At 40.9% G+C, this 21,792-nt stretch overlaps 1 long non-coding RNA gene across 2 annotated transcripts; it reads right to left on the reverse strand.

The window, feature by feature from the left end:
• Positions 1–10,810: 10,810 nt before the first annotated feature.
• Positions 10,811–20,859, reverse strand: LOC112644301 (uncharacterized). 2 transcript variants are annotated; one of them, XR_007413914.1, is made up of 3 exons: positions 20,473–20,859; positions 19,863–20,059; positions 10,811–12,044 (listed from the first exon to the last, which is right to left on the reverse strand). It is a non-coding gene; the product is annotated as an uncharacterized LOC112644301 (long non-coding RNA). The 2 variants fall into 2 exon arrangements; XR_003126280.3 differs by lacking the exon at positions 10,811–12,044 and having other exon boundaries at positions 16,631–20,059.
• Between the last annotated feature and the right edge of the window lie 933 nt (positions 20,860–21,792).

A 21,792-nucleotide genomic window follows, 5' to 3' on the forward strand; every position in this document is an offset into this window, starting at 1 on the left:
AAGTGTGTGCATAAGTTTTTATGGAAATTTCAACTTTTTAGAATAGATTTGTGTATATTTTATGGTAGTAAGTGATAAAATAGACTAGTATCTACATTTATTTTATATGTTTCTGACATATCTAACTTTTCCTTAAGATTTTTGGTATTTTTAACTGATGCAGTTCATCTCTGCTTTAAAATTGTTGTAAATCTCAAAAAAAAATTCCTAAAACATTTATCAAAAAAAATCCACATATAAGTGGACTTGTGCAGTTCAAACCCATGTTGTTCAAGGGTTAACTGTATTTTGTAGATGCATTTAACACCTGCAATCTGTTGATTTTAAAGTAGAGAAGGTTATCCTTTGTAATATTGTGGGCCTTATCCAATCGGCTGAAGGCCTTCAGAGCTAAACTGAGATTTCCCTGAGGAAAAAGAAATTCCGTTTGTGGACTACATTATCAGTTTCTGCCTTGGTAAACCAAATCCTTGCAGTCTATATCCATTCATCTATCCATCCACCCACCAATCCATCTATCCATCCCCTACTGGTTCTGTTTCTCTGGTAGAACTCTGGCTCATACAAAAGAGAATCATTAAGAAATTTTAAACTCCAAAAGGAAAAATTATTTTGAATAACAAAAACAACAAAAGCCAATGGCCTCATTGCTTTTAACCGTTGAGTCCAAGACCAAGACCAAAAAACTCCAAAAGCAAAACCATGTGCTCCTTACATGGTTCACAGTGAGTTCCACTCTGGCCATCCCGATTATACACCTGCTATGCCACAGATTGTGTAACCCTGAGTAAATTTCTAAAACACATGAGGACTTAATTCCCTTAGGTACAGATATTTTAAAAATTGCAATGCCTATAAGATGAAATGATCTATTTAAAAGATGTAGTAAAGAGAGTAAAACTTCATGGGTATGATAAATATAAGTTCCTTTTTCTTCCCTCCTTTGAATTATTTCTCCCAAAGAAAGAGTTTCAACTGTTTTACTCCTTTCAAATGACCTTATATAAAAATGGAGCCACTAGGGGCCCCTGGGTGGCTCAGTGGTTAAGTGTCTGCCTTTGGTTCAGGTTGTGATTCTGAGATCCTGGGATCAAGTCCCACTCCTGCTTCTCCCTCTGCCTATGTCTCTGCCTCTCTCTCTCTCTCTCTTTCTCTCTCTCTCTCTGTCTCTCATGAATAAATGAAAAAATCTTTTTAAAAAAATATGGAGCCATTAAAATAGGCACTTTGGATGTCCTTGATACTTTTTTGGTTCACTTTATTTTTTTGTTTTGAAGTCTTCCTTTGGTATACAACATTTGAGATTAATAGGTCAGGGGAATTCAAAGATGGACCCACACTTATGCATTTCTTTCATTGTTAATACTAAAATCATGCCCTCAGCTGCCCAAAGATATACATATGGAGCACCAAAGTCCCACTAAAGTACACAAATGTTTGTTCACTTATCCCACCGTGCTGCCCTGAACACATTTCCATTAGAAAACATCATTCTTTTTAAATATATAGTTTCAACATAACAACACAAAGGAAGCAGAAATATTTTTAACCATCAGGTTTGCCAATCTCTCCCTAATCCCACCATGTCCTGCTATAAGACCCAGACATGCTTTCAGTCCCATCCCACAAATTCAATATGGTTTACCCATACACACTTTCTGCTCCAGTTGGTCCCAACCCCTACTTCAGGAACCAAACTTGGTCCTAGCTCCCTCTACATCTCAGGCAGAGAGCCAGTGGCATGAGGTCCATATATGGCCCCGAGAGCTGTTTCATGTGGCCTTTGCATCAAGCTCAGACAGGAACTGAAGGTAGCAAGTTTGGACATAATGGCAGCAGCCTGGCCTGCCTCTTACCTGACCCATCACTGCACATCCCATAGGCTCTTAAGTTTGCCTTCTTCACTTTCTACCTGTTTTCAGAATGTTCCATTTGCTCAGTCTTCTCTCCTTCCTCCTATGCTAAGTTTCCTTCAAAATCCTGTTGTGCTGCCCTGTTTTCCCTGGCTGATCCTCTGTGTCTTAGGTGCCATTCCAGCCTGTCCTTGATGGGAATGATCTTTATGGCTTGGTCCTAGATTTGCTTCCCATTTATTCTTGCCTCAGATCATCCTTGGCTTTTAGCAATTCTGGTTTCCTCTCAGGGACAACCCATCCTTACAAATTTTGACATAAATAACCATGCAAATGTAAAAAAGGTTCTTAAATTCTTTGAACTCACAAGAGGAGTACAAATAGATATGACTACAAACATAAGATCACTATTTTTTTTTTTTTTTAACAGCGACCATGGGTTGTACGGGGCCATTTACTCATCTAGCCAGGCTCCTGGGTGAGCCACTCTGTGAACCTGAGCTCGTAGCTGAAGAATTGAAGTTTGAATCAGGTTGTGAAACTAGAAACAATCAAACCAGAAAAGCTCTTTCTGTCTATCCAGTGACTCAACCCAAATCAAAAGACAAGTTCGGATGCCCCTGCTCAGCTCAGTCATAGCCTCAAATGACACTTTCAATTGTTCGATGTCAGGAATTTGCTCCAGTTCCGCAACGGTTGCTCACCTCGCTGACAGAATGCAGAATGATTTCTGTTTCCCTGTTGTTTCCCGATGTATGATCGCTGACTTAAAATCCCTTTTGTCAACAAGTCTGGAAGGAACCCGACTTCACGTGAGCGCTTTTTCCGGTCCTGTTGGGGTTGTTTGTCACCTCAAAGGCCACAGCAGGATGTTTCTCTCCTCAGTTCCTCAGGCCTTCTCATCCCTCAGCTGTCCTTGAAGAACTAAACAGGAATGAGGTAATGCTCTAGAGGTCTCCTAATCTACATTGAAGGAGAATGAAATGCCTCCCCGTGCCTGACCACGACGCCTTGTCTTAGTAAATGGAGAACTGTGTATATGTGTGTAGAGATGCATGTATATTTATATGTTTGTAATCATATGTATGTATCATATATATATATGTATTCACATGTGTGTGTATATACACATAAATAAATATATAAATTGTGTATGTGTGTGTGTGTGTGTGTGTGTACTTAGAGCTTTATCCACACCAGCTGTATAGCCCTATACCAACACTTCCACAAAACTATTCAGCTCACTGCTGAGGGGTGACTTAACATTTCTGAGTGTCTGTCATATAAGTAACATGCCGGTGTCATACAAACCCGTGTAATGGTACTATTTTGCAGATGAGTAAGCTGAGGTCCAGCTCACATAGCAAGTGAATGTCTGGGTTGAGACATGACCTCAGATCCATCTGGCTCAGGGCCTTTCTCTCCATTTCCTCTCCTGCTCCTTCCTCCAGCTAACTTCTTGTAGAAGGCTCTGCCCCTTCCTCCTGAACCTTCCTGTCCTTAAGATCCTGCTGAGCATCTGTTTCTTCCTGAAATCCTTTCAGAGTTCTCAACTTGGTGGAGTGCTAAAGCTAGCTCAGATTGGCTCATACTCACTCCAAGGGTCAGTTTAGTTAGCATCTCTTTCTGCTCCGTGTTTGGTGGCATCACCGTGGGAGCTTGAAATTGGCCAGGGTGGGAATATTTACACCACAGAAATAATTACACCACAGCTTCCCCCCATCAGTTGTCTATCACTTGGACAGCCTTCTTGGCCATATGACCACTTTCTAGATGGTTTTTTGATTTCACTCCATACTTCTCCATGCATCCACTGATGGTATTAGGGTCCTCCAGTCAGTTCTACTGGTCTCTCCCAGTGGCCTTTCCTGGAACATGATGTGTCATAAAATATTTACTAATTCGGTTGAACCGAATAAAGCCAAATGCTAATAAAATGATGTAAGAGAATGTTTGTTTAGAGCATCTTTCTCACTATGTGTTCCTTGGTTCATCTGCCCCTACATCTATAAAAATATGGAATTCTGCATCTGACTACTCTAGAATCAGTAAATTAGAATGGGGAGGGGGTAGATTTGAAAATTCACGTAGTTCTAAACTGCTTTGTTAAATAGCAAATAGCAAATAGTTTTTGTATAGAAGCATATATATATGTGTATGTGTGCATAGAAGCATATATATATATATATATAGAGAGAGAGAGAGAGAGCAAAGCATTTAGACTACTCCCCTAAGTGCCTCTCCCCAGTTACCCTTTTACCCCTTGTCCCCTATATATCATCCTTTTTTTCTTAATGTGAGTATGCATATATATATATATATATATATATATATATGTATATATAACCTGTCAGTTACTTTTTTCATATTACACCTGATCTTAAAGATCTCTTCATGCTAGGAGTATTTATACAGATATTCCCATTATTGTTTTATACTACATAATATTACATTGTGTGGACCTTCTTACTTTGTACTTGGGTTATTTCCAATCTTTTGCTATTACAAAAGATGTCACAATAAATGACTGTCTGCATATGTTACTTATTATGTATATAGGTGTCTCTGTGGGACAGATGATCAGAAGTGGGGTTTCTGGGTCAGAAGGTAAATGCACCTGTAATTCTGTTAGATATTGTCAGAAATGTCTTCACAGGGACTAGGCCAACAGCATATGAGAATCTCAATTCATACCAAAAGAAGTGTCATATATTTGCCAATTTGATAGGTTAGAATGGTATTTTGTGAATTTTGATTTGTACTTCTCTTCCTGTAAATGAAGTTAAGCATCTTTTCATTTTTATGGTCAGATAATCTACACTTTTAACAGAATCCTTGAATGATCCTTATGCACCTAGCTCTTAAGGTTTCTGGGCCAAAGCCATAGAACCTAAGGGAATAAATGATGAAATGAAATCCTAATGCTGGGAAGTGGATTCTCATCCAGCCAACCTCCTAAAGACTATCGGCAGTCTCTGGAAGGAATGGTCTCTCACTGGCACATGCTCCCTCCAGTGACTTGAACCCAAAAAATTTACCTTACTCTATCCCAAGCAGATAAGCTAGCAGATTTTGTAAGCTATAGCCTATGAATCACTTGTAGGCTAGATAATGGAAATTCTAGTTGAAGACAGATTTTCTTTGGAGCATTAGCTGTTGCATTCTGTTCTCCCACTTCAAGGGAGATGGGAGTACATACACTTCCCCTATGACTCACACCTAGCATAAGGGCTTCACAGGGCCCACTTGGAAGGTTTTGTATGAGTCCCCAGAGTTTGATAGGCATGAGAGTGGATATTTGATTCACAATGGAAGAGCTTAAATGTGTGATGCTGTGGCTGCTTTGGTTCCATACATTCTAGGGTGACCAGCCATCCCAATTCGCCCAGCACTGAAAGATCTCCTGAGACATGAGACTTCAATGCTAAAAACAGGACAAAACCAGAATGGTTGGTCACCAAGAGTAAGGAAAATATATTTTTCCAAGAAACAGGATGTGGACTCTGAAGATATTACCTAGCCATGAGTCATCCTGAAAAGAGTCCCATTGCAAAGGAGCACCTGGGACAGCAAGGGATCCCAACAGAAGGATCAACAACCCAATGCTAGGCCTGTGTGGGAACCACAAGCAGCTAAACTGAGAAACTGTGTCAGTGCAAAGAACCGCAAGGAAAGGAAACTCAAAAGCACCCCACCAAGGATAAGCTTGCACTTGCATGTCTGGCAGAAGGCACGAATGGTAGGTCACACTTCTCCTAACTAAAGATCGTGCTCTTTTTCTCCAGCTCTGTATGGTGGACACTGGGGTGCCCTGACAGGACAAAGGACTGAGTCCCAGCTGCTGGAATGCTGTTGACAGATGCTGTCAGCTACCCACTACCTGGAGGGCTTATCTCTGCAGAGAGCCAACTGCTCGAGGCCACACTCCCTTCCTGGGGAGGCCAGCATGCAATGGCTGGTGGACGAAGAAGAATAAAGGCCTGGTCCCCTGGCCACAACTGGGATGACTCTGAAGGGCTGTCCCAGCTTCAAAACTGTCTGTGGTCAAGGAAGGTCCTATAGAGACACATCTCCACAGCTCAGCTTTACCTTCTGGCCTCCTCCCTCTCTTCCCCCTCCCCGTTCCCCTTGTTCCCCTCTCATTTCCCTCCCCCTTTCGTCCTCCTCCCAGGGGATGGTGACAAGTTTTCACCCAGAGGCAGATAAAACAACTGGTGTGGAGTGAGTTGACTGGGGCCAGGAGGGTTTTTGTCGCATCCACTGAATTCAGTTCATTTCATACACCACTTACAGAAACTTCTAGTGACTTTCACTGTCCACAGAATGAGAGACAGTGCTAAATCTGCTCCTTATTTCACAAAGACCTCAAAAAGAAACAAAAGGTGATTCAAACTCTGAGATAAAGGGAGCCAAAGATCTCAAGACACTATTTTAAGACCAAACACAGCCCTTAGAACAGCACCACTCAGATGACCACAAGTAGGATGTGGGGATTTTCTGAGTCACTTAACCCAGTTAGTTATTAACTTAGTTTGCCAAGTGGGCTTAAAGGATCTCCTTAATAGAAATGATATGTGCCATGTGTTGGTCCCAAGTAGATGTGAAAGTTTGAACTTTCACCTCAACTTTTTCTGAGCTTTTGAAGGCCCCCTTATCACATCTGGTCAGGGGTATATGTTATTTTTTAAAAAGTGTTTTACATGTTTATCCGAGATCATGTCACCAATGTCTCAAGAACAGAAACCTTGGCTGATGTTTTCACGGGTGTGAAAATCGTGCAACAGAGGTTACAGCCTCCCACCTCAATCTCACTATGTGTTCTGGGCCCTGGAGTACTTGAGAGGTTTACAGAACCTACGAAATGAGTGTGCATCCAGGGATGTTTTCATATTAAGGGTCAAACAAAAAAAAAAAAAAAAAAGAAAGAAAAGAAAAGAAAGCCACAGGTCAAAAGGAACCAGGAAAAGGGAAATAAATACACTTTATCCACAAAATGTATTTTTAAACATCTGTTTTTCCTGTGCAGCTGTCTGGACTGATTCCTCCATTGAAGAGCAAAGAGTTTAAAAATAATAATAACAATTACAAATATTTTTTTCAACTTACCTAGGATTAGAATATGTTAGGAATGGAAAGGATCATACAATTCATTTAGTCAAATCCTTATGTAGATGAAGAAATGGCACCAGAAAGGTGACTTTTTGGTTAGTGATGGGACCCAATTCTGCTGACACAGGCAGCCCACTTATGTATGTATTTACTGTATTCCACGGCTTATGTATACATTTATTGTATTCCAGGCTAATAATCTCACTTGAGAATTTCCAGGTTCTCCAGTGGGTGAGAAAGGCATTGTCTCTTCTAGATAAGAGAGTTTTAGGAACATTAGGTGATTTGTTCCAAATCTCACAGCTAATAACTTGTCGCACTCTTGTTTAAAAGTATTCAATGGTTCTCTTACCTTTGGAGACAAAGTGCTTCCTGTTCCCACCTTCTCCCTGACCCCGCCTTCTCTCTGGTCCATCATATCCTCAGCCTAGTGGAGTTTCCCACCTGGTCCCCTTCTGTACCTGCTGTGCTTCCCTGCCACGCAGAGGTTCCTGGGGCAAATAGCAGAGTCCCGCAGAGCAGGGCTGGGGTCTCAGCTCCAACACTAGCAGTGCTGGGTGAGCCTTGTGATCCCCTGGGATCCAGCTTTCTTACCTGTGGAGGGGAAGCAGGGACTAGCCCACCTCTAGAGCTGGCTCCTACAAGTCCAGCCTCTAGCTCCAACACCAGATCCACAGCATGGCTCAGCCATGCAGCACCCAAGGCCCCAAACCCTTCTTAGCTCACTTCCCTAACTTCCTTTTATTCCTTTTTCCTAATAACATGTCAGCCAAAACTAAAACCAGGTTCCTGGGGAAAGACATTCCCACCATCAATCCTTTCAAAGCAGACACATATTAAAGCATCTCAAGTGATTGATATGCACTGTTTAAAACTTAAAGGTATTTCCCAAAAGTTATTTGCAACGCGGAAATTTTACTTTCTTGAAAGAGGATTGTGAATGAATGAATGAATCAATAATATAAATGTGTCCTTTGATACTTAGCTGATTTTTTTGTATATTTTTTATTGGAGTTTGATTTGCCAACATATAGTATAACACCCAGTGCTCATCCCGCGTCAAGTGCCCCCTCAGTGCCTGTCACCCAGTCACCCCCACCCCCCGCCCACCTCCCTTTCCACGACCCCCTTGTTCGTTTCCCAGAGTTAGGTGTTTCTCATGTTTTGTCACCCTCTCTGTTATTTCCCACTCAACTTCTCTCTTTTCCCCTTTAATCCCTTTCACTATTTTTTATATTCCCTGAATGAGTGAAACCATATAATGTTTGTCCTTCTCCGATTGACTTACTTCACTCAGCATAATACCCTCCAGTTTCATCGAAGCAAATGGTGGGTATTCATTGTTTCTAATGGCTGAGTAATATTCCATTGTTACATAGACCACATCTTCTTTATCCATCATCTGTCGCTGGACACCAAGACTCCTTCCACAGTTTGGCTATTGTGGACATTGCTGCTATAAACATCAGGGTGCAGGTGTCCCGGCGTTTCACTGCATCTGTATCTTTGGGGCAAATCCCCAGTAGTGCAATTGCTGGGTTGTAGGGCAGATCTATTTTTAACTCTTTGAGGAACCTCCACACAGTTTTCCAGAGTGGCTGCACCAGTTCACATTCCCACCAACAGTGCAGGAGGGTTCCCCTTTCTCCACATCCTCTCCAACATTTGTTGTTTCCTGTCTTGTTAATTTTCCCCCTTCTCACTGGTGTGAGGTGGTATCTCATTGTGGTTTTGATTTGTATTTCCCTGATGGCAAGTGATGTGGAGCATTTTCTCATATCCTTAAGTCCCTTGTCATTTGCTGACTCAGTATCTAGTAATTTTCCTCATCACAACTGTAACTAAATAATGATGTATGCAACTATTTAACATCTGTTTATCCAGCTAGACTATCAACTCCATTTCTCTTTGGATTGTTTTACCCTGAACACCTGGTACAGCCTGTAACACAGAGTAAAATCTCAATAAATACTTGCTGAATGAATGAATAGCCAATCTGATTGTGGCTCTCCAAGTGTGCTTGGTCTGCAGATCAGCAGCAGAGGCCTTACCCGGGAACTTGTAGAAATGAAAATTCTAGGGCCTCACCGGAACCCCACTGAATCAGGATGGTGGGGGGGCGGGGGTGAGGCAGCCCAGCACTCTTTTGAGAGCCCTCCAGGGAACTCAAATGAATCCTCAAGGGTTCTGGTGAAATAGGTTGAGGCTTAGCACAAAACCCTCTCCCATAAGCAATCTGACAATAGGCAGGGAAAGACACAAAGAAACTTAAACCTTCGGCTTTGGCAAACACAGAAGGATGAGGGGAGGGTTAAGTGCCCTGTGGGCTCTGGGCTGTGCTCAAGGGCACACAGATGCGACACAGGCTGGGGCTGCAGCTGCCTAAGCACAAAGACATACCCGTGGCATACGCAATGCACATTTGAGGATGAATTCCTGGTGTTGAGACACGAGACTGTCCCTATGTATGTGAAGTGTACATCCTCTGTAACAGTCCCTGAGCTCTTAAGGTCTGTTTTGTTGGAGTAACAAAGTGTGATGGGGTCCAGATTTGTGAGCCTTTGGTGGGAAGGATTGCTGGCCCTGAAAACACATTCTGGAAAGCGTTCCCTTCAGTCTGAGAAATAAGTCACTGCTTTTGAGTATGCATTAGCTCTAAGGATGACTGTTAGTCATTTAAAAGTATTTCCTTCCTCAACAGCTATTAGGTGGCTCCCTTTAGATCCTGCCTAGTGGTCTCAGGACATCTGGGGCAAGATCGTCCGACTTTGCTCCATTGTCTCTTTTTCCAGAATTAGTTATCTTTAAACATTATTTAGAAATTTTGACTTAGAAATTACACATTTCATGGTGGTTAGAATTATTTTTGTACTCATCTGAGGACGAAAGAGTGAATAAAGGAGGAGGACACCTGGATACAACTACTTGGATGATTGTCCCCAAAAGGACCAGATGCAAGTCACCCTCTTCCCCTGGACTCAAGGATTTGGACTGTTAACCCTTTCGTAGGGCATCTGACATTCTGTTCCAGATAATGTTCTTCCATCCCCAATGGATCCCCCAGTCTACTCCATCCCCCAACTCCATTCTCAGGGGTTTTCCCACTGAGCATGGTCTCCTTCCCCACCTGGACTCCCAGCATGCCCAGAGGTTGGAGCTCTGCCCATTAGAACTCTGTCGATGACTAGCTCATAGTTCAACAAACTATTTTTGTGGCCTCCCACTTCATAAGAACATTTGGCTTACTTTGTGTAGCCATATTTGTATAATTTTTTAAAAATTGCTCTTTTCATTAAAAAAGGCCAATGCCTATATTTGTTTAGAAAGTAGTTACAGAGATGGGAAAAGAGAAGAGTCCTAGCAGAGAAGGGTGCTTGAACATGAGGTGGGCATTGGTGGGTCCACCATATTGTAAGTCTAAAGGATGCAGCAGAGATATATGTCATACTGTGGAAATAGTACATTGAGATAGGAGAATGGGGTTTCTCAAGTAAGTGATATAAGTAGGTGGTCAAGATTCTCACATCACCAGGCACTGAAGCACTGTAAACTCTATCTTTGCTCATGATTATGATCTTGTGAGTCTTCCCTGTAGCCCACTAGGTGAGAGAGAAAGAAGGATTTAAAATGGAGTAGAGAAGGGGCTCCTGGATGGCCCAGTGGTTAAGCATCTGCCTTCAGCTTAAATCATGATCCCAGGGTCCTGGGATCGAGCCCCACATCAGGGTTCCTGCTCAGCACGGAGTCTCCTTCTCCCATTGCCCCTCCCCCTCGGCTTGTGTTTTCTCTTTCTCAAAAAAATAAAATCTTTAAAACAAATGAAAATAAAATGGAAGAGAGAAGCAAAATGCCAAATATCAAGTTTTATTTCTAAGAAAATTACCAGTTGATTAAAATAGACATAAAGTATCCACAATGCTTTTGGAATACAAGTCAAACTTCATGGTGTTGTCTTTCTATCTCTTTCATTATCTGAACTACTCTGTTTAATCTTCCAGATGATTTATGTTTGCAAAAATGTTCTTCCTGAAATACTCTTTAAGTCTATTTCCAGTGAATAAAAAAAAAAATGAGCAAAAGAACAGTCAGGGCTTAAGCCAGCCTGAGAACTTTTGGGTCCCACTATTATATTAATCATTTTTTCATAAGTGTGTACTTATTCCCTAAGTACCAGGGTGTGTCCTGGATTCCATTGCAAACATCTTGATGACCATAGCAGTGTTTTCAGATGAAGACCCAATGCTTCATCCTAAGCACCTCTGCAGACTGAGCTCAGCCAGCAGGCTGGATCATGCCTGTAACAGATGTTCTGGCTTCCCCTGGCCGAGGAGCTCAGTCCCCTCCCAGTACATGAGATACTTCATCCCTTGGACACCAGAGGCACCTTCCTGATTTCATCAGGCAAGATGAGATATTTGTTTGGGAGATGACCCCAATGTCATGGCTTAAGCAAACAAATCCAATCCTCTATGAATTTAGAGCAGGAACTGTCTATGCATGATTAAGAAAATTATAATAAATTAAAAATAGCACATTGTTCTCTTGATGAGCCAGCAATATCCCAAAAATTATTTTGTAAAGAGAAAGACAAAGTAATCTCTGTAAGAAATCTTTGTGTTCTGGAGAAAATAACCAAATTGGAGAATGGGAGAACAGTGTATGCGATTTCTCAAAAAAATAAAAATAAAAAAATAAACTTTAAAATGTGTTTAAAGCCTCAAAGCACAATAAAGCCCTTACTAAAATATATGGTCAACATGTTTCTTTTGTGTAATACAATCAGGGCTCCTCAAAATTTAATGTGAACATGAAGAACCTGGGGAATCTTCTTACAAGGCAGATTTTGATTCAGAAGGGTCTCAGGTGGAGCCCCAGATTCTGCATTTCTAACCAGCTCCAAACACTACAGAATGCTGCTGGTCTGTGGCCCACACTCTGAGTAGCAAGGATGTACACTATTCTTACAGCAGTGTTTCTTCAAAGATGGTCAGTGGGGATACCTGGGTGGCTCAGCATTGAGCATCTGCCTTCGGCTCAGGTCTTGATCCCAGGGTCCTAGGATGGAGTCCCGCAACAGGCTCCCTAGAAAAAAATAAAAAACAAAGATGGTCAGTGGATTACACATATGAGAATGTCCTGGATAATCAGTTAAAAAACAAAGTCCTATGCTCTGTTTACTGAATCTGGAGTCCGGGGCTGAAGCCCAGGGGTCTGCACGTAACAGACTGCTTACACGAATCTTAATGCTCAAGCTTGAGAATGGGCACTGTTTAATGGATTAATGGTGAATTGGGGATAACTAAGAAACTTGTGTGGGAAGGACTTTAGCTGTGGTCAAGAGGCTCTTGTGTAGGTACCAGGAAGGGAAGGTGCCAGGCAGTTCAGCAAATGGAGGCATTCATAGACTGGCAGGTGCAAGGCACTCAGGAGCTCAGATGATAAGGAAGGAGTTCTACAAGCATCCATAGTGATATGATGCTGTTCTAATTTCCATTGCTAAAATAAACTTCAATTCTCAGTATTAAACACAATGCCCCTTTTTTAAAAAATAATTACCTGGAAAAAGTTGCAGAAAATTAAGTTTTTTATTTTCTTATCTTCTCACTGACTTACATGATAACTTTAGAGTGGTTTGGCATCATGTATGTGGATTCTTGGTGGTGTGTTCTAGCCTTTAAGTTTTTATATATTTCCACTTCTCAGCCCCCATCTCCTCACTGGAGGAGAAAACAATTTGTAAACAAATGTTAACTTTTACCAATTTCGTTGCTTCTCAAAGAAAGTTTGTTAGAGATGGTACTTGTTGTGGGGGATGGGGGAGGCACCTGGGTGACGCAGTCAGCTGAGTGTTCAACTTTGGTTTCATCTTAGGTCATGATCTCCGGGTGGTGAGATCAAGACCCACACCAGGCTCTGCACTGAGCATGGAGTCTGCTTGGTACTCTCTCCTTCTCCCTCTGCCTCCACCCCAAATAAATACATACATACATACATACATACATAAATCTATCTGTAAAAAACAGCTAGTATTTGCAATGCACTTATGCTCCTGGAACTGTGACAAGTAATTTAAATTTAAAATCAGTTAATCCTAAACACAACATATGTTGAAAAATCACCTACTGATTTTTCCTCCATCATAAATGTTAATTGATTTGTAAAGGATAGGGTTGTTCATTTCTTTCTTTTTATAAAAAGATTTTATGTATTTATTCATGAGAGACACAGAGAGAAAGGCAGAGACATAGGCAGAAGGAGAAGCAGACTCCTTGAGGCGAGCCTGTTGGGGGACTCAATCGCAGGATGCTGGGATCACACTTTGAGCCGAAGGAAGATGCTCAACTACTGAGCCACCCAGGTGCCCCTAGGACTGTTCATTTCTAAGGTGACACCAAGTAAAGTCATTTGCTGTCTCCACTAGTTTAATCTCTTCCAAGGTGACATGACGATTTTCTGTGAGAGAAGCTTAAAAACCAAGGGATCATGTTTGGCTTTTCTTATGTAAAAATGCACTTTTTTCCGTGTCAAACACATGCACTCGCTTTGGGTCAGGCATCTGGGTTGGTCAAAGCCGTAGGGAATGGGCAACCTGACTCTGGTAATCCGGGAGGCTTCTATGAATGGAGGGAAGATAGAGCATTGCGGAGTGATGCGCTGGCCAAGGACCAGCCTGGAACTCTGGCTCCTGTAGCTCACTTGGGGATAATATGAGTATATATCTCAGATTTAGTATTAATTGCAATTTTAAATTTAATTTACTTGTCATGGCTCCAAGTGCAAAATAAACACCATCCTGACTCATCTCTTTCACAGCACACATGTAATCTGCCAGCAAATCCTGTGGACTTCTTTGCCATCTTCCCAGACTCCCCAGCCCTTCCCACCACCTCACCTGTCTGAACTGTGGTCTCTCAGTTCTCTCCCACCACTTCACCTGTCTGAACTGTGGTCTCTCAGTTCTCTTAGTTGGGTGGGAGCCACCCAACTAGTGTCTGCTTTTTCTTCCTATGGTCTGTTCACGTTGTGGCTTCTAGAGAGACCCTTTTCACTTAGAGTAAAGATCCTATATGATGTGGTCCTGTTTTATCTCTGACCTCACCTTCTTCTACCCTTCCCTCTGCTCTGTACAGCCTTCTCAAGCACATGCTAGCCCCAGGATGTTTGCACTACCTTTGTCCAAAATGCCCTTCCCCTCACATCTGCGTGGTTCAATTCCTTACCTCCTTCATATATTTTTTTTTCTCAGTGAGGCCATTTTTGACAAGTTTTTCCCATCCTTAATGTATCAATTGCATTTATTTGTCTTGCCCTTATCATCATAAAACATGCCACATGATTTATTCATTCATCTCCTTTATGTTTCCAGCCACTAGGACAGAAGCTTCATGAAAGCAGATATTTTCTATGTTTTGTTTACTGCTGAATCCCTGGTTCCCAAAATAGTACGTGGCTTTTAGTACTTCATAGTATAATTGTTGAATGAATGAGTTTGGGTTTTCTCTACCATTTTAAACTTTGTTCAACCATTTTCCCCCCTTTCCTTTTTTTTTTAATTGAACTTTTGTTTTAGTTTTTTTTTTTATTTGTTCCCTTCCACTTGTTTGGAAGATATAGTACTCTATTTCTGTTCCTGGAAGATATAGTACTCTATTTCTGTTCCTAGAGTTGCTAGCCTCTCAATTTTGATTTTTTTTTAAGATTTTATTTATTTATTTGAGAGAGAGCATGTGTGTGCACCCATGTACGTGTCAGCAAGCTGGTGCAGGGACAAGAGGGAGAGGGAGAGAATCTCAAGCAGACTTATTTTGGGCTCACAGGGCACTCGATCTCACAACCCTGAGATCATGACCTGAGCCAAAAACCAAGAGTTGGGCACTCAACCAACTGAGACACCCAGGCACCCCTCAATATTAATTTTTATTTTACTATGCATAAATTTAACTGGATCTAATCAGAATCTAATTAAGAATCTAACCGAATCTTAACCCTGGCAAATAATACTGTTTTATCTTTAAGCGATTCATTTCAAGCTGGCTTCCTGGATCATCTTAGTATTTAATCATTTTTATGAGATGTAAATGTTCAACAATAAAACTGGCTGTTGTTACTAAAAAAAAAAAAAAATCAAAAGAAAGGAGAAAAAGGAGAAGAAATAAAGACAAAAGCACCCATCCCTCCAGTCACTCACCACCATAGGTTGCAGCCCACTATGCTGACGTTTCTCTTTGACCTGTGAGTTCTTTCACCATGAATTTCACCTTGTCAGGTGCGAGTAAGAAGGAAGTAGGGGTGTCAGTCGTATATTTGCCACATTTATGTATTTGTTCCTTTACTTTCTCCTTTTCCTTTAACTTTATTGTAGTTTTTAAACACACACACACACACACACACACACCACACACAAAATGCCTGTCTTCATCTTTTCACTAGAATTCAGCCCTTTCATATTTACTGGACCTATTAGGAAACTCAGTGTCATCCCTTCCATGGTGATGATTTTTATTTATTTCACCTTTTCTTTTTGTTCATTCTTCCTTCTTTTTTTCTTCATGATTTAGTCATTATTATTTTTGCCTTTCCCTCCTCTTTTCAGAAGTCCTATCCTGTTTTACTATTGGGCTGTAGTAAAAGGTTGTCACCTCTGTCCCAATATTCATAAACCAACCCTTACTTATTTTTTAACCATTAAAATATAGCAAGTATAGACAGTGCCCACACTCACCACTTGTTCACATTCAGGCAACAGGTGGTCTGAGAAGCAGAAATAGGAATCAGGGTCAAATTGAATTTTTTCTGTACCTTCTAAACTTCTTTGTCAGCTATTGTGTGTGTGTGTGTGTGTGTGTGTTTTGTTTTGTTTTTGTAAAAAATTCTTTCACTAATATGGTTCTACTCTTTATAAAGGTAAGGACCAGAATGTTATCCAAGGGTCCCAGGCAGGTGTGCAATGTTCTGATGATGAGTGCAGGGGAGAGATGGGCATGGGGCAGGATGGGTAATGATTTGGCGGATGGACTGCTGGGCACATCTTGCCCTCCCCTTCTCACTTGGTAACTGGTCCAGCCAGGCTGTGTGAGAGAGAAAACTCTCTACTGTGTCACTGCAAAATTTATAGGACATTCCAGTAGCTACAACGTGTCATCTTTTGGGGGTTATTTGTACACTATTATTATTATTATTATGTTTCTATTTTACATTTACTAAAATAATGTGTACTCCTTGCAGGAAAGTTGGTCAACAGAAAAACTGATAAGAAAATAGAAATTGTCATGATCCAGCAGCCAGAGAAGACGACTATTTTCTTTTAAGTGTTTTTTTCCCCTTGTATTCACATTCATTTTGAATTTTGACTCATAAGCTGTGTGGCTTTGAACTAGTTACTTAACTTCTCTGAATCTCACCTTCTCTTCTGAAAACGGGATACATAAATAGTACTAACCTCACAAACTTGTTGTGAGCGGGAAATAAGGCAAGGCATGTACAGCGTTCAATATAGACACTAACACAGAGTAAACACTTGGCAGATGTTAGCTTTTTCCTCCTTCCCTGCTTCTTCTCTTCCTTCTCTTTTTTCTCCTTCCACCATCATGATGATATAACCTTTCTCATATTGCTAACCTTATGTCTTAGAGAGTTGTGAAGATAAAAAGGGATAACAACCATAAATATCAGCTTTGTAAACCACAGTCTCCCCAATTTATTTCTATATATTAAATGCCACAGATTTACAGTATAGAAGGCCAAATGTTTCCTCTTTCAAAAAATATTTTGCAATCACCACAGGAGCTAGGTGGATTCTAAGGGGAATACAAAAGTATTTAAGACAATAATCTCTCCCTTAATTTCTCATAACTGGGTTCCTACATTATTTTACAGGGAGATTCCAGATATCAAGTCATAGTCTAAAATTAAGAAATTAAACATTGTGCTATTAGCACAGATAGAAGAAAATAAATAATCAGAACATATTAAGAGTCTAGAAGCAAGCCCTTGTGCATATGGGGATTTAGTTAATCAAAACCATGGCATTTCAAATCAGTGATGAAAGAAACTTCAACAAATAGTGTTGAGAAAATCAGCCATACTTTTAGTAAAATAAATAAAAAACCCCTTAACTACCTCACGCTATGCACAAAAATAAACTTTATATGGATTAAAGAGTTAAGGACAAGCAATGTTCAAAGAAAATATAAGTGTATAAGTGAATCAGGTATTTACTGCCTTATAGCAAATTGTCCCAAAGCTGAGTGCTTGAAAGCTGCAATCATTTACTATTGCTCACACATCTGCAGGTCATCTGGTCCATTCTGCTGATCTGGGACAAGAGTGGCTGATGTCAACTGGGCTGTTCCGGAGGCTGTGGTCATCTGGCAGGTGGGCTGAGGGGGAGTGGCTGTGGCCTTACCCACATGTCTGTTAGTTGGCAGGATATTGGCATGGATTGAGGGCAAGTAGGACACATGTCTCTCATCTTCCAGGAAGCTGGCTTGGATTTTTTACATGGCAGAGGTAACGTTTTAGGAAAGAGAACAAATGGTGCACCTTTTTACTGCTGCTGTATTCCACTGGCCAATACAGGTCATGAGTCGGGAAATAGGTCAACGACTTGATGGGACACACAGCAAAGTTGTATTGCAAAGGGCACAAATAAGGGGCATGAAAACTTGTGGCCATTTTTGCAATCTTCCACGACATAAACTTATCTTTTTTAATTTTTATGCTATCAGCATCAATTTCACAAAAATGTACAACTTAGGCCCAAGTAAGAAACTCTATAAAGTTAAAAGAGAAATGTTCAATTGAGAAAAACGTGAGATATGAACAGTGTATATAGCAAAAAATAACTATATTAAACTCTTTCACACACACACACACACACACACACACACACACACACACACCAATAGTTGGCTTAAAGAAAGGAGAAGACAAATAAATAGTAAGCAATGTTGTTAATAGAGGAAACTGGGATTGATAATGTTTGAAGTTTTTGATCAATGTTAAAAGAGACTAGCATGGATAGGAAATGCCTTCACTTATTGTTTGGATTTTTTTTTAATCTGGTTAGTTGTTTTGTTTTGTTTCCTGAGGGACCAATACCCTAGGCCCAGACTGTGTGGAATGTACCTCCCAGCAGAGCACTGGGGACTCTGAGCTGAGAGCCTGCAAGAGACAGGCCTGTCAGATGCTGGAGTGTGGCTTTGAGGCTACCTACCTGCTGTGTAAGGCTGAGCCCCTCCAGAACACAAATGGATTTATCTGGCATATGAATTTTATTACTTTTATTTATATGAGCTAATTTAATAAACCTTTAAAGTCCCTATAATTCATAAAAATTAGAAGGCACTTAGAGTTTGGATGGGGAAGATGTCAGTTTGCTTGAACTATGCCCAGGAAGATGGAGTGGGAACAGAGTTACAATTCCCTGGGGATAGAGGAAAAAAAGCAAGGTAACCCCCCACCCCCACCCCGCACACACACACACACACACACACACACACACACACTTACATCCCAAAGAAAACCTGGTATGAAAAGAAGAGATCATTTTTGTGAAATGAGGTCATTTTGTATGACAAAAAGAAAGAGGCAGAGAGAAACAGAGAAAGAATGAAAGAATGAGAGGAAGGAAGGAAGGAAGGAAGGAAGGAAGGAAGGAAGGAAGGAAGGAAGGAAGGAAGGAAGGAAATGGAACCACTTCAGGGAAAAAAAATACATATCACTCATTATATGTACTACATAACAAAAATTTAACCAAATACATTTGAAGATCCAAGTGGCTTTCTACCAAGTGATTCATGAACCAAGCAGCCACCCCACCTAGCAAGTAGAGGGGAGCTCTGAGAAGTATAAAATGGAAGGTTTTTATAGACATAGCGTGGGGGCAAGAAAGTTATTAGCAGAAGAAAAGGATTGTTCCAGACCATGATGTTTGCTAAAGGGAAAAGCAAGGTGTCTTATTACACAGATGACCTTGTCTTTCATCAGGGGATGGAGAGGACCCAGGTGGCAGACCTGTGGGCACTGATGGAAAGAAAAAATTTCCAAACTGACCAGTTAAGGTCATGTTTCTGGGGAGGGTAGAAACTGCAATCAGATTGGGTTTTAAGCCCCAGTTTGGAAACTCGGTCTAAGTGACACCATTTTAGGCCTGGGGGTTTCTTTTTTTTAACATATGTGAAAGCACAGAGTTCCTGGTACATTACAATGTACGTGCTTGTCTGGCTTCCGAGGCTTAAAGCATGTATATTCACATTTTGTTAAAGCGTTTCCATTCCCTCTTATCCTGAAGTACATTGTATGTAATTACTACATTTTAATTCATGTTTTCTCTTTTCCACCACTAGTGAAAACCCAAGAAAATAGTTAAATGATTTTTAAAACTATGATCATGCAGAGACTTGTATCAGTTTCCAGACATGACACAATATTTTAAAATAACTTCAGGCATAATACCTATCAAATATGGCACTGGTTTGGCTTTCATTTAGAATAATAACAATACATGTGAAGTCTACAGTCTTTACTTGGTGTAAAAACTACAGAAGATTAACTAAAATATGCCAGCATTCTTTGAATTTTCTGAGAGCATAGATTTCATCTTGACACAAGAATGAACTTCTCCCCAAATGAAAGCACTCGTGATTTTCCCAAATCACACATATCAACTTAAGCTTCCCGGATTACTTACAGAACAGGTACTTTTTACTGTTAAATGCTGTGGATTAGCTGTTGGTTTACTGCTTTTAATGACTCCCAAAGGGTGGAATCAGGCTCTATTTTCTATGATAAAGCCATATTTTCTGAATATTCCTTCTGAGTGTTTTTTGGGGACTGAACTCTGGAAAGGACAGAAACTGGAGGTTTGGAAAAGAATAAAACAATCATTGGGGCTATTACCTCTTGTTGATTCATGATTTTTTTTTTTCAAGATGTGTTCCTTATTCTTTAGGAGTTGAGAAATATCATCAAACATCAGAACAGGGGTCACACACCCATCCGGTTCCACAAAGATCTTGCACCATCCTGCCTGTGTCTTCCTAGAGAATATTTTCTTCAGCCTCAGCCGGTGCGGTGAACTCAGCTACTTGACAAACCTTGAAAGACAGAGAGGGAGTCCTTTCAGAGGTTCTCAAAGATGACGTCTTCAAAAGCCCCCCCGCCCCACCCCAGCCATGGACTTCCCACCAGAGGTCTGATAGGTTTCATAGAAGAGCACACCACCATTGGGCAGGTTTTCTCTCTTTGTCGTGTTGAAATTATTCACATCTTGCATATACAGAGATAACATGCTGTGCCTTCTATGACATTTGTGTCCAATGTTTGTCCCTTGCCAGACCTGGCACATTCTGAAAGAGCCACCACAATACCCACAGCCCCGAGAACCCCTCCAGCTGAGGAAGCCAAGAAATGAGAGGGTGCAAATGGTTTCTCCTATTTGCAGCCAAACTTTGACAACTGACAAAGCCAAAAAAGTCAATATCACGCCCTTTGTTTAGGGAATACTTACTAAATGAGTTGATTCCAGTAGAAACTTTAGCATAGAGAAGTCTTGGATTCTTCTGTAGTGTGTCTTCTGGCGAAAGTCTCCCTCTTCCCAGAGCTCCTTTGGAGAGAGGACTCATCAGCTCGTCAGGCAGTCTGAAGACAGATTTTCTCAAGGATGGTGGCACTATCTGGAGTTTGCAGGATTACAGCCAGTGAGTGCTTACGTCGATTCCCAAACTATGTCTTTGTGGTTCTGAACCAAGGGCATCACCTGGGCTCCAGAGTCAGCCAGCGTCATGATGCTGCAGGTGGGAGAAGGGTTTCCCAGCCGCCTTCAGTACGGACCCTGGGCTCAAGGGCAGGTTAGCTTTACACGCAGAGAGCTGGGAATAGCTGGGATAGGCCTGAAGCTTTGTTGTTAAATGTAAGCTCAGGACTTTCTGGGGAGGTACTAAAGAAAGAAAAAGCCACACCCATCAAAGAGTCAATAAATATCTTTTAAAATTAACTTTGTGGGCTGTCTTCCAGCTTCCACTGCTTTTATGGCCTATCTGCTTTCAACTATTAAGTACAATTATTAAATAAAGGCAAATATCTTTCTCCTTGAGATCCTTTTCTGGGATTGTAACAGTTCCTGATCCTTTAGAAGTTTAGAGTAAAGATAAATCAGAGGCAGAGTTACCCTTCTATTAGCTAAAAGCAACCACTGGCTCTCTTTGAAGTGGTGTGACCTTCAAGGAGGAAGGTAAGTGTCTTCTGAGGGGTATTGCCATGAGAGGAATACAGCACAAAATTTCTTTTCCTGTCAATGCCAGAAGCTGTTGATTGTAAACTTTTGAAAATGCTCAAATGTTATTGATACCTATATATCTCGATGGCATGACCTCCACATGTATTGAGTTAAAAAGCTAGGCACAGAGTGCTGTTAGTGTGCTACCTTTTATCTAAGAAAGGGAGCAAATATAAACGGGTATAAGTATTAGCTTACATATATTTTTAAGTAATGGCAAATAAAAACTAATGAAAATGTAAAATATTTCAATAATATCTTATATTGATTACATGTTGAAATACTAACATTCCAGTACTGAGTTAATTAAAAGATTATTTGGGGCACCTGGGTGGCTCAGGGCATGATCCCAGGATAGGATCCTGGGATCGAGTCCCACATTCGGATCCCCACAGGGAGCCTGCTTCTCCCTCTGCCTATGTCTCTGCCTCTCTCTCTGTGTCTCTCATGAATAGATAAAATCTTTATAAATAAAAGATTATTAATTCAATTCATTTTTAACGTGGCTACTGAAAGCTTAATTACAATTTCATATTCATAAGAATATTAATA

This window comes from Canis lupus, chromosome 1 (genome assembly GCF_003254725.2).
Source record: "Canis lupus dingo isolate Sandy chromosome 1, ASM325472v2, whole genome shotgun sequence".
In the NCBI taxonomy this organism is placed as follows: domain Eukaryota; kingdom Metazoa; phylum Chordata; class Mammalia; order Carnivora; family Canidae; genus Canis; species Canis lupus.